Source organism: Cherax quadricarinatus, chromosome 12, assembly GCF_038502225.1.
Source record: "Cherax quadricarinatus isolate ZL_2023a chromosome 12, ASM3850222v1, whole genome shotgun sequence".
NCBI classification, from domain to species: Eukaryota; Metazoa; Arthropoda; class Malacostraca; order Decapoda; family Parastacidae; genus Cherax; species Cherax quadricarinatus.
Window position 1 is genome coordinate 44542866 of NC_091303.1, and position 14222 is coordinate 44557087.

Consider the following 14222-nt stretch of genomic DNA (forward strand, 5'->3'; position numbering starts at 1 on the left):
GTACCAGTTATCAGTATATAATATTTGCCCCTTACCAAGGTATGGTTCAATCATTGTTCTAACCACATCACCAGAGATGCCCAATAACTTCCTGGTGTTTTGCAATGCATAACTTCCCGTGTACACAATAATATCCAATACCAGACCACTGTAACAATCACAAAGCACAAACAACTTTATACCAAAGCGTTTCCTCGTGCTTGGTATGTACTGTTTGAAAGAGAGTCTTCCTTTAAACAGAATCAAAGACTCGTCAATTACAAGCTTCCTGAAGGGATAAAAATACTTATTGAATTTCTCTTTCGGATACACAAACACATTCCTAATTTTATATAACCTGTCGTTTCTGTCAGGCCTGGTTTTGTCTGAGAAGTGAAGCATACGTAACATTAGCACAAATCGATTCACTGGCATTATATCACTGAAACCTGGGGTTGCAGTCAGGTGGTCTGTTGACCCGTATGATTTCCCTTTGTGCTTACACACATGTGGCATAAGCATTATTGTGGAAAAGAAAAGATACATCTCAGCCACAGTTGCCTCCTTCCGCTGGTGTAGACGTGATTTTGGTAAAAGTATTGTGTTTGCCATGGTGTACTCGTAGTATGTGTTGCTTTCCATGACAATACTTTCAATCAGGGGTTCGTCAAAGAATAACTTGAAACATTCCAGTTCACTGGCATTGTTCCCAAGTGTACAAGATGGCCGTATTCCACTTTGGCTGTCATCAAACTGGTGGGCATTTGGAACAAAACTGACAGCTTCCTGCCAATCCCAGGTGCGGTCTGCTGGTGGGTACTGGACGATGGCAGGTGGTTGTGGTTGTGGAGGTTGTGGTTGTGGAGGCTGGTGTGGTGAGTGGGTGGGGGATGGTGGCCTTCGTTGTAGATCGGATGAGGCAGCGGCGTGGGTGGCAGCATGGCCCACTGCTGGTGCCTCACGGCCGGCACCACCACTCCATCACCATGCACATTTTCCATCCCAATTGAAACACTATCATCGTCATTTTCACTGTCTGTTCCTGTTGTACAGCCACGGGATGTACTCCGAGATGTACTCCTTCCCCTTGGAATAGCATATGGCACACTACCAGAGCGCATATATCGTCGTATATACTGACACTTCACTGGGGAATATTCCACTTCACTATCACTACTGGAACTGTTTTCAAGAGCTTGTAGTTCATAATCACTATCACTATCATCACAAATGCTCACATCTGAGTCTGGGATTTGGGAAAATAGGAGTTTCCTCTTTGATTCTGGTACAACTGAACGTGAACAAGACGGCCCAGCACCAGAGGTGGAAGGCTGAGGGTCGTCTGGGTTTTCCTCACTATTACCGATATTATGGTCATTAGTTTCGGTCAAACCCTCACCAAAACCTTGAAACTCATCTTCACTGGCACTACCATCTGTATTAGAACTGTCACTGGGGAATAAAAGTGTCCCAATTCGCCAAGGAGTGAGGAACTTCTTACCGCGAGGCATGATGGACATTGTGTACTAAGATGGCATTCCCACAATGCACCACTGGGTCCCAGATTTTTTTTTCTACCACCCACACTGACCACACAGACCCATTCTCTCACATATAGGCCTACGAGCCTTTTCCCGCGAGATTTGACGGCGCTAGAATTTATGCGTACTAGTACGTCAAAAACCCCTGCTTGTAAGCCGTACTAGTACGTCCGAAACCCTCAAAGAGTTAAATATCATAGAATAGTATGTGTGGGTGGAATGGCCTGGTATGGTAGCCCGGCTGACTACCATACGTACCACACTTGATTTCTTACAATAAATACTACTCATCTCACCCTAGGTTAAGACTACAAATATTTTAAGGTAAGTAATGAGTAAACTGTATATGCATTTTATAGCTCTGGGATGCTTAAATGTAATAGAATATTATGTGTAGGTGGGGTGGCCTGGTATGGTAGCCCGGCTGACTACCATACACACCACACTTGATTTCTTACCATAAATACTACTTGTCTCACCTTAGATTAAGACTATAAATATTTTAGTGTAAGTAATGAGTGCACTATGTGTGTATTGTACTTTTTTATTGTTTTTTGATGCCTAGTTCTATTGCTAACTTAATATATGTTAGTGTAAACTTGTTATCTAGTAGTATTTGTATGCATTTATAAGGGGAAAAAAAGGGTGTTCCACTTGACGGCGGTAGCCTGGAACTTAACCTGTCGTATAAGTGGAGCCCTACTGTATATATATTTCTAGACAAAAGTGTGTGACCAAGGCAGGTAAAAATGTTTGCCTGTTGGTGTGTTTGTGACTAAGTACTATTTCAATACCTAATATTAGTGTCAGAACAAAAATTAACTATGAAATCACAGAACTACTACAAATTGTAATTATCAGGACATGAAAACTATATAAATTAAAAACAAAGAGAAAAAAAAGTATATCGGCAACCCTTCTGCAAGCGGCAGTACTCCATGTTGCAGTCAGGTGAGCATCCAGCACCAACTTCACAGTCTTATATCTCAGCAAGTACTGACCCTAAATTTTTTGTTCTATTACATGTTGAAAAGTAGAATGACTTGGAGATCATATAAATCTGTAGGGCAAGGAAGGAGGGGTAGGGGTCATCCTCGAAAAGGTTGGAGGGAGGGGGTAAAGAAGGTTTTGTTGGTGAGGGGCTCGGACTTCCAGCAAGTGTGTGTGAGCATGTTAGATAGGAGTAAATGGAGACGAATGGTTTTTGGGACTTGATGAGCTGTTGAAGTGTGAGCAGGGTAATATTTAGTGAAGGGATTCAGGGAAACAGGTTATTATAGATTTAGCTGGACTTGAATCCTGGAAATGGAAAATACAATGCCTTCACTTTAAAGGAGGGATCTGGGATATTGACAGTTTGGAAGGACTTCTAAACTGTCGTATCTGATGCCTCTGCAAAGACAGTGATTATGTATGAGGTGAAAGTGTTGAATGATGAAAGTATTTTCTTTTTTGGGGATTTTCTTTCTTTTTGGGTCACCCTGCCTCAGTGGGAGACAACCGACTTGTTGAAAAAAAAAATGTAGAAAAATGCTCTCCCTATTTTAATAAGAAATTTTTTTTTTTTTATTCAAAATATTCAGAGCGCTGGGCAAGAGAATGTCGATCTGCGTTAGGACAGTTAAGGGGATAAAGAGGGCAATTGTCTGTGTGTAATAAGACAAAAACAAAAAAAGAAATTTTTGGGTCAGTACTTACAGAGATATAAGGCCATGAAGTTGGCACTGGATGCTCACCTGATGACAACATGGAGCCCTGTCACTTGCAGAAGTGTAGCCGATATACCTTTTTTTTTCCTCTTTTTTTTTTATTTATATAATTTTTATGTTCTGATAATTACAATTTATAGTAGTTTTTGTGATTTCATAGCCAATCTTTGTTCTGACACTAATATTAGGTACTCAAATAGTCACAGACACACTGACAGGTGAACATTTTCACCTGCCTTGATCATTTACTATTGTCTAGAAATATATTCAAAGTATTTATAGGTCCCCGCAATGTTTTAGACATGCTGGAGTATATATGAAACTCATTGAAGCATGGTGTAAGACAAGTGTCACTTTACTGCTGACGTTGCAGCAGTGGAGTGACACTTGATGATCGAGCACTGCTCCATGGAACCGTGGCTTTATTTGTTTTCACTGTTACACATAAATGTGTCTGTCTGACTGTCTAGCTCTGCTTATCTTTCTTTCTCTGCTTGTATCTGTCTCAGAGAGCTGCTCATGAACCAACAGGTATTACACATGATGCAGAGTCGTCACATCTGATTCTTGATCAATTGAAATTGTGTATTACTTTCCAGTCATGCTTATTATGTTTATTACTTGCCAGTTATGCTTATTATGTTTATTATTTAATTGTCATGCTTATTACTTGCCAGTCATGCTTATTATGCACATTGGATTTTTATGGGTAATCCTAGGTAATTTACACTATGTATAATAACTGTTTTTGCGTGTACCTGTGAGATAGAGACAGAGATAGACAGAAATAGGGATAGGGACAGATACAGACAGAGAGACTGCCAAAGTCAATCAGCCAACCACCCAGCCAGCCAGTCTGGTCAGCCAGCCGGCCACCCACCCAGCCAGCTGGCCTGCCAAATACGTATTACACGTGTTCCAGAATTGTTTCTCTTTACTTAGGGCATAGGTTTATAGTACATTCTGGCAAGATGACACTACCGGTGGTATCAAAATTGAAAGGATGTGGCACAAATGTTGTACATGGGTTATTATCGAGGTTTTTGATATTTCCTCAACCACTTGTGGCCACATCCATCTCAAAGCCACTAAACTTGGGGTCAGTATCACTTTCCTCTTAAAAGGGGAGTGAAAATATTAGATTTTTTCTGATATTCCAGAGGGCAAGTAAGGGCCTTCCCTACAACACCCAAGGTTATTAGTAGGTGTGATTCAGTTATTGGAATTCTGTAAACCATGACCAATCTTTCTTGGTTATATTTTATTTTCTGAGAAATACAGTAAATATTCTATATCTCTGTGAATAAGAATTAGAAATGGAAAGAGAGTGTAATACAGGAGAGGCCTGGGGACATGAGTAATGAACACAGAAAATATTGTTTTAGGACAAGGAATGTCTACGTTGTTTATTATGGACTCTATTTTTAAATTACAGTGGAACCTCTACTTGCAAGTTTAATCCATGCCATGACCTTCCTCGCAACTGGATTTGCTCATTTGCATAGTCAATTTTCTTCATTTAACCCTTTCAGGGTCCACAGGCCCTCTCAGAGACTTGTTCTCAGGGTCCCCCAAATTTAAAAAAAAAAAAAAAAAAAAAAATTCTCATGAGAAGATAAAGAATCTTTTTCCCGATCATAATGACACCAAAAGTATGAAATTTGATGGAAAACTTACGGAATTATGCTCTTGCCAAGTTAGCAGTCTCGACGATGTGTACGCATCGGCGATTTTGCCCAATTTGAGTCCTATTTTCGGCAATTCCAATGTACTAGTAGACAAAAAATCTTAACTATTTCGCTAGAACTCCATTTTTTCTATCGAATGAGGACAAGGAACCACCAATTTACCGATTTCAACTATCCAATACAGTGGTCAGAATTTAGCAATTTTGCCAATTTCACACAAATTTCAAAAGATGCCAATTTCCAAATAGGGTCCAGAATAAACAAGAAAGACATTCCTGGCACTAAAATAACATTTCCTCTGTTCATTAGTCACGTCCCCACACCCCTCTTACATTCTTTTGCTTTCCATTTTGAATTTTTATTCTCACAAAAATAGAAGATTTACTGTCATGCAGACTACTGCATTAGTGTAGAAATGGTATAAATAATATCGGCGCACTTGTGAAAGAATATTAGACTCACCAGTTGACGTGTATTGGACGCTTAGCATGATTTGTTTACTTTTGAACTTTGGTAAAAGTTGAACATTTCTGCTACTTTGAGCTCAATTTCAAGGTACTTTTCATTGTAAAATCAGTCAAAATCATCTCAATTTCTGTAATATGTCTTCCATTCTATACAATGAGACCAGGAAAACTAGAATACAACAATAAATACCATACGAAAATACAGTGGTCCCTCGCTTTTCGTAGTTCTCGGCAATCATAAATTTCGCCAATCAGGGGTATTTTCGTATAAACATGGACTCGCTTTTCATAGGTTGACTCGCGAATAGTAGTTTGTCCGGGACGCGTATGCACGGTGTGAGCCGGGGCGGCCTCCCTACCCAGCCAGTCTGGCATTGTTTACCAAATATTTCGTAATATTCCACTCATTTTAGTTCTTGCAAGTACTAAATAAGCTACCATGGCTCCAAAGAAAGCTCTTAGTGGTAAAGAAGGTGAGAAATATATACAGTGACAAAGTCTTGGGCCATTTTAGGGAAGTGTTAAAGAGACGCCAGAAACAGAGCTCTCTCCACAGTTACTTTGCGAGACAGGACTTGAGTGACTCTCAAGGTGGTCCAAGTGGCATTCAGAAACAGAGAAGAGAAGCAACCCCAGAGAAGCAATTGGTACCTGAGGTGTTGCTGGAAGGGGATTCCCCTTCCAAACTGTAAACAATCCAATCTCTCTTCTCCTCCAGTCTCCCATACACTAAGAAGAATCTCCAATAAAGGTAAGTGTTACGCTGTTAATGTTTTATTCATCATTTCCCATTGTATTGTTTTTGTACTATATGTATATTACATGTAAAAAATTTTTTTGTTTTAATACTTCTGGGTGTCAGGAACGGATTAATTGTATTTACATTATTTCTTATGGGGAAAATTGATTCGCAAATCGTAAATTTCGTTTATAGTAACGGCTCCAGGAACGGATTAATTACAAAAAACGAGGGACCACTGTACAGTGCAAAGTTGCTGTTTTAATCCAAATACACGGTCAAAGTTTTTTTTTTCTCATTACGCACTGTGTGCTGCAGGATTTTTTTATAATTTTTTTATACTGCGCATGCTGACCACATAGACCCATTCTTTCATAAGTAGGCCTACCAGCTTTCTCTCACTAGATTTGAAGGCGCTAAAATTTATGAGTACTGGTACGTCATGGACCCTGGTGCGTAAGCCGTACTAGTACCGCCAAAACCCTGAAAGTGTTAAATTAATTGAAATGCAATTAGTCAGTTCCAGTGGAATTCTGTACTTCAATAATTTCGCTAATGTCAACTCTATGGCTTATTTATCTATCATAGTTCATCTAATATGACATAACAAACAATATAAATAACATAGAAATCTGATATATACTCTGGAATGAATAAAATATTTATTATTATTATTAACACACTTGCCGATTCCCACCAAGGCAGGGTGGCCCGAAAAAGAAAAACTTTCACCATCATTCACTCCATCACTGTCTTGCCAGAAGGGTGCTTTACACTACAGTTTTTAAACTGCAACATTAACACCCGACAAGAGTTTGTCTGGAGACAGGACAAAATACTCCTTGAGTATTTTGCTATCATCAACTCTTTGGCTTATTTATCTATCCCAGTTCATGTAATATGAAATAATAAACAATATAAATAACATAGAAACCTGATATATACTCTAGAATGCATAAAATGTGTCATTATGTAACAGGTGGAGGCGACCACAACCGCTCCCTCTTTGTTGTGGTAAACACTGCCATCTAGTGACAGCCTTTTGAAGTCATCTGTTATTATAATTATTATTATGTAGTACATTATTATTATATGTTGTGTATCTTTATATGTATATGCTTCTAAACTGTTGTATTCTGAGCACCTCTGCAAAAACAGTGATAATGTGTGAGTGTGGTGAAAGTGTTGAATGATGATGAAAGTATTTTCTTTTTGGGGATTTTCTTTTTTGGGTCACCCTGCCTCAGTGGGAGACGGCCGACTTGTTGAAAAAAAAAAAGTATTATTATTATACATATTATTATTATTATTATTATTATTATTATTATTGTATTATATTATTATACTGTTATTCTATGTATTAGTATTATTATACATATGATTATTATTATTATTATTATTATTATTATTATTTTTTTTTTTTTCAACAAACCGGCCGTATCCCACCAAGGCAGGGTGGCCCAAAAAGAAAAACGAAAGTTTCTCTTTTTAAATTTAGTAATTTATACGGGAGAAGGGGTTACTAGCCCCTTGCTCCTGGCATTTTAGTCGCCTCTTACAACACGCATGGCTTACGGAGGAAGAATTCTGTTCCACTTCCCCATGGAGATATTATTATTATTATTATTATTATGTTAAGAAGCATCTTTCCATCATACATTGCCCAAGTTTCAATAAGATAGTCCAACAAACAAATGAGATACAATTCCCTAGATCAAGAGCAAGAGCCCCTCACCAGTGTCAAGGAACCTGCCTTGAGGTCTGCTCACTTGTGGAAATTTTGCTCACATATGGAAGCAAAAAATTGACCGATTGACTGCTCGTATTTGGAAAATCTCTCGCATGGATGCGCTCGCAAGTAAAGGTTCCACTGTAATATTTTTTTAATTTTTTGTGAAATTGGCAAAATTACTGAGTTCTGATCACTTTATAGGGTAGTTGAATGGGAGGGTTCTTATGCTCAACTGATACATGGAAATAGCTAAGAAAGTGGGCAAAATCGCCAGTCCATAAATTGCGCTGAAACCACTAACTTTGCCCTGGCGTAATTTTGTAAGTTTTCCATCAAATTTTGTACTTTTGGTGTCATTATCTTCAGGAAAAGATTGTCTACCATTTCAGAAGATTTTGTTTTTACTTTTTGGACATTGAGAGCAAGTTTCATTTTGGAGGCCTGGACAGTGAAAGGGTTAGTAGGACTTCTCAGTTAACATCCCTCCACTTTCAGTTTTTTCCCTGAATGCATATTGTTGTTATCATTGGTAACCTTAACTAGCTAACACCCCTGTTTGTTTCATGATAATACCTCTTTTTTCCTAGGTAGTAGGTTGGTAGACAGCAACCACCCAGGGAAGTACTACCATCCTGCCAAGTGAGTGTAAAACGAAAGCCTGTAATTGTTTTACATGATGGTAGGATTGCTGGTGTCCGTTTTTCTGTCTCATAAACATGCAAGATTTCAGGTACGTCTTGCTACTTCTACTTACACTTAGGTCACACTACACATACATGTACAAGCGTATATATACATACCCCTCTTGGTTTTCTTCTATTTTCTTTCTAGTTCTTGTTCTTGTTTATTTCCTCTTATCTCCATGGGGAAGTGGAACAGAATTCTTCCTCCGTAAGCCATGCGTGTTGTAAGAGGCGACTAAAATGCCGGGAGCAAGGGGCTAGTAACCCCTTCTCCTGTATATATTACTAAATTTGAAAGGAGAAACTTTCGTTTTTCCTTTTGGGCCACCCCGCCTTGGTGGGATACGGCCGGTGTGTTGAAAGAAAGAAGAAAGAAACGTGCAAGATTTCCGGTACGTCTTGCTACTACTTCTTACACCTAGGTCACACTACACATACATGTACAAGCATATACTTCTAAACTGTTGTATTCTGAGCAACTCTGCAAAAACAGTGATTATGTGTGAGTGTGGTGAAAGTGTTGAATGATGATGAAAGCATTTTCTTTTTGGGGATTTTCTTTCTTTTTTGGGTCACCCTGCCTCGGTGGGAGACGGCCAACTTGTTGAAAAATATATATATATATATATATATATATATATATATATATATATTTCTTTCTTTCAACACACCGGCCGTATCCCACCGAGGCGGGGTGGCCCAAAAGGAAAAACGAAAGTTTCTCCTTTTACATTTAGTAATATATACAGGAGAAGAGGTTACTAGCCCCTTGCTCCCGGCATTTTAGTTGCCTCTTACAACACGCATGGCTTACGGAGGAAGAATTCTGTTCCACTTCCCCATGGAGATAAGAGGAAATAAACAAGAATAAGAACTAGAAAGAAAATAGAAGAAAACCCAGAGGGGTGTGTATATATGTGCTTGTACATGTATGTGTAGTGTGACCTAAGTGTAAGTAGAAGTAGCAAGACGTACCTGAAATCTTGCATGTTTATGAGACAGAAAAAGGGACACCAGCAATCCTACCATCATGTAAAACAATTACAGGCTTTTGTTTTACACTCACTTGGCAGGACGGCGATGTGTTGCTCCTCCTGCTGAAGCTCTTGCAGCTCCTCAGTGGTGAGCTCTTCATTGTGGTCTTCCACCAATTCTTTCACATCCTCCAAACTCACATCCAACCCCATGGAACTCCCCAGTGCCACAATTGATTTTACAACAGACATAGGCTCATTAGGGTCAGTCCCAAATCCTTCAAAATCCCACTTGTCGACACAATCTGGCCACAGTTTTCTCCAGGCAGAGTTCAAATTCCTGGTAGTCACTCCCTCCCAAGCCATACCTATAAGGGTTATGCAATGGAGGATGCTGAAGTGTTCTCTCCAAAATTTCCTTAGGGTCAAGTGAGTGTCTGTGGTCACAGTCAAGCACCTGTGAAACATTGCTTTTGTGTAGAGTTTTTTGAAGTTTGCAATAACCTGCTGGTCCATGGATTGTAGGAGAGGAGTGGTATTCGGGGGCAAGAACTTTACTGTGATGAACCCAAACTCCTTGAAAATTAGGTCATCCAAGTTTGGAGGATGAGCAGGTGCATTGTCCATTACTAGCAGGCACTTGAGATCCAATTTCTTTCCAGGAGATACTCCTTCACACTAGAGCCAAACACTTCATTGAACCACTCGACGAAAATTTCCCTCATGACCCATGCCTTACTATTAGATTTCCAAAACACACACAATTTACTCTTCATAACATTGTTTTTCCTGAACACTCTGGGATTTTCAGAATGGTACACTAGTAATGGCTTCACTTTGAAATCCTCACTAGTATTAGCACAGAACATTAGTGTCAGCCTGTCTTTCATAGGCTTGTATCCTGGCATTGCCTTTTCCTCTTGTGTAATGAAGGTCCTCTTTGACATTTTCTTCCAAAAGAGGCCTGTTTTATCACAATTGAACACTTGTTCAGGTTTCAGTCCTTCAGCCTCTATGTACTCCTGGAATTCATGCACATATTGATATTGGCAGTTTGGAGGGATATGTTGTGTATCTTTATACGTATATGCTTCTAAACTGTTGTATTCTGAGCACCTCTGCAAAAGCAGTGATAATGTGTGAATGTGGTGAAAGTGTTGAATGATGAAAGTATTTTCTTTTTTGGGATTTTCTTTCTTTTTTGGGTCACCCTGCCTCAGTGGGAGACGACCAACTTGTTGAAAAAAAAAAAAAAAAAAATTTCTGCCGCCTTGTGGTCCGAACTGGCAGCCTCACCATGCCTTACCACACTGTGTATGCCAGTACGGTTCTTGAATCTCTCAAACCAGCCTTTGCTGGCCTTAATTTCACTCACATCACCACTATTTGCAGGCAATTTCTTTACCAAATCTTCATGCAACTTCCTGGCCTTTTCACAAATAATCGAAGTCATAAGAGTATCTCCTGCTAATTGTTTCTCATTTATCCACATCAATAATAACTTCCCAACCTCTTCCAGTACTGGTGATCTCATTTTTGTCAGCATAGTTACTCCATTTGCAACAACAGCGTCCTTTATTTCCGTTTTCTTGGCCACTGTGGAACATAAGGTTGTGTAGGGTTTCTTATACATCCTGGACAGTTTGGCCACACTTGTACCACTTTCATATTGTTCAATGATGGTTTTCTTAAATTCAATCGTATTTCTCACCTTCTTCACCACAGGCTTGGCACTAGGAGCTTTCTTTGGAGCCTTGGTAGCTTATTTAGTACTTGCAAGCACTAAAATAAATGGAATATTATGAAATATTTCGCTGGAGCACGTGAGGGGACCTTCGCTCACTTGTAAACAATGCCAGACTAGCTGCTGCCTCGGCTCACGCCATGGGTACGAGTCCCGGATGAACTACGACTCGCGAGTCAACCTATGAAAAGCGAATCCATGTTTATACGAAAATACCCCTATGATTGGCGAAATTTACGATTGCTGGGAACTACGAAAAGCGGGGGACCACTGTACTCTCCTTGTCAACTTATCCCTCTCCATCCTCTCTGTATACCCAAACCACTTCAGCAGTCCCTCTTCAACCCTCGGATGTTATTATAAAATTCAAGTGGGCTGGTCTTGGATAATTGCTCAAGAGTGAATACTTAGCACATATTGTAGATTACTGATAGAAATGGCATTGCGGCACATAAGTAAATTTGCACAAAGCAAAACCACACAAAGCAAGCAAAACATGTAATTTGATTGATGTGAAGAATCATAAGTAACAGGTGTCGAAAGGTTATTATACAGGTTTATATATCATCAATAAGGCATCACTTAAATTATGGAGCTTAGGTCTGGTGTTTATACTACAGAATGAATATTAATGTATTGGAGAACATACAGATTAAGATGACAAAAATTATTTTACTTTATAAGGAATCTTACATAGGAAGATAATTTGAGAGCTGTGAATCTCCTGTCTCTTGAATGATGTCTTCACCTGTATACTTCATACAAGTGCAGGGCAGGTTCCAACAATTGATATGTAAATTGGATACTAATAATATCAAACCAAGTAAGAATGTACAACATTGGTTAGAAGTTGATAAATTTAGGTTTCTGAGGGATATAAGAAAATACATATCTTAGTAATACAGTGGACCCTCGCATACCGTTGGCATCACATAACGTTAAATCCGCATACCGATACATTTTATCACTAAAAATTTGCCTCGCATACCACTAAAAAACTCGCTCAATGCTATTTGTCCGAGACGTGTCTAATGTGCGGCCTGAGCCAGCCTCACATGTTCCGCAGGTGGCATTGTTTACAAGCCAGCCTCCGCGGTAACATCCAAGCATACAATTGGAACATTTCATATTATTACAGCGTTTTTGGTGATTTCATCTGCAAAATAAGTGACCATGGGCCCCAAGAAAGCTTCTAGTGCTAACCCTGTGGTAAAAAGGGTGAGAAAAACTATCATTCCACAGTCAGCTGCTGCTGCACCACGGTCAGCTGTTGCTGCACCACGGTCAGCTGTTGCTGGACCAGTCAGCTGTTGCTGGATCAGTCAGCTGCTGCTGCACTACGATCAGCTGTTGCTGGACCAGTCAGCTGCTCCTTCACCACGTTCAGCTGCTGCTTCACCACGTTCAGCTGTTGCTGGGCCAGTCAGCTGTTGCTGGATCAGTCAGCTGCTGCTGCACCATGATCAGCTGTTGCTGGACCAGTCAGCTGTTGCTGGATCAGTCAGCTGCTGCTGCACCACGATCAGCTGTTGCTGGACCAGTCAGCTGTTGCTGGATCAGTCAGCTGTTGCTGGATCAGTCAGCTGCTGCTGCACCACGTTCAGCTGTTGCTGGACCAGTCAGCTGTTGCTGGATCGGTCAGCTGTTGCTGGACCAATCAGCTGTTGCTGGGTCAGTCAGCTGTTGCTGGACCAGTCAGCTGCTGCTGGTTCAGCCAGCTGCTGCTGCACCACGGTCAGCTGCTGTTTCACCACCATCAGCTGTTTCTGAACATGACTCGTCCCGAACCTGTCCATCCAGCCTGAGCGCCTGCCTTGCTGTTATTGTTTACAAGCCAGGGTGGCCGGTTGCATGCATACATTCGATACATTTTGTATTATTCCATTATTTATAGTGCTTGTAACTGCTAAATAAGCCACCATGGGCCCAAAGAAAGCTTCTAGTGCCAACCCTGTGGTAAAAAGGGTGATAAATACTATCGTACCACAGTCAGCTGCTGCTGCACCACGGTCAGCTGTTATTGGACCAGTCAGCTGTTGCTGCACCACAGCTGCTGCTGCACCACAGCTGCTGCTGCACCATGGTCAGCTGTTGCTGCACCACAGCTGCTGCTGCTGCACCACAGCTGCTGCTGTACCATGGTCAGCTGTTGTGGCACCACAGCTGCTGCTGCACCACCACAGCTGCTGCTGCACCACCACAGCTGCTGCTGCACCATGGTCAGCTGTTGCTGCACCACAGTCAGATGCTGTTGTTGCTGCACCACCATCAGCTGTATTACTCGAAGATGTGGAGAGAGTGTTGTTGGTGTGGCTTAACGTGAAACAATTACCGAGAAACGATTAACCCCGGAGGGTTAGCCACCCAGGATAACCCAAGAAAGTCAGTGCATCATCGAGGACTGTCTAACTTATTTCCATTGGGGTCCTTAATCTTGTCCCCCAGGATGCGACCCACAACAGTTGACTAACACCCAGGTGAACAGGAAAAAATGCCTGGAACTAGTGCTCATATTGGTGAGGTTAGTGGGGAGGATGTGGAAGAGTTGGTGGAGGAGGACAATGAAGAACTAACCACTGATTAGCTGCTAGATCATCTTCAACAGTAAGAGGCCACACCTGAGGAAACTGCTTAAGAGGAGGGGATAGAGAAATTGAAGAAGTTGCCTACTTCAAAGATTAAGGAAATGTGTGCAATGTGGCTTAAAGTGCAAACCTTTTTTGATGAAAATCACCCTCACTCAGCTGTTGCAAGCCGTGCTGGTGACTATTACACTGACAATGTTGTGAACCACTTTAGGAAAGTCATAAAGGAACGAGAGGTACAGGCCTCTATGGACAGATATGTTGTGCGACAGAGGTCCAGTGACTCTCAAGCTGGTCCTAGTAGCATTAAAAGAAGAAGGGAAGTAACCCCGGAAAAGGACTTGACACCTCAAGTCATAATGGAAGGGGATTCCCCTTCTA

General features: G+C 40.8%; 1 protein-coding gene across 4 annotated transcripts in view; it reads left to right on the forward strand.

Annotated features, from left to right (window-relative positions):
• LOC128686671 (unconventional myosin-IXb) overlaps window positions 1–14222 on the forward strand; it is an 857686-nt gene that overhangs the window by 601014 nt on the left and 242450 nt on the right. The window lies entirely within an intron of this gene.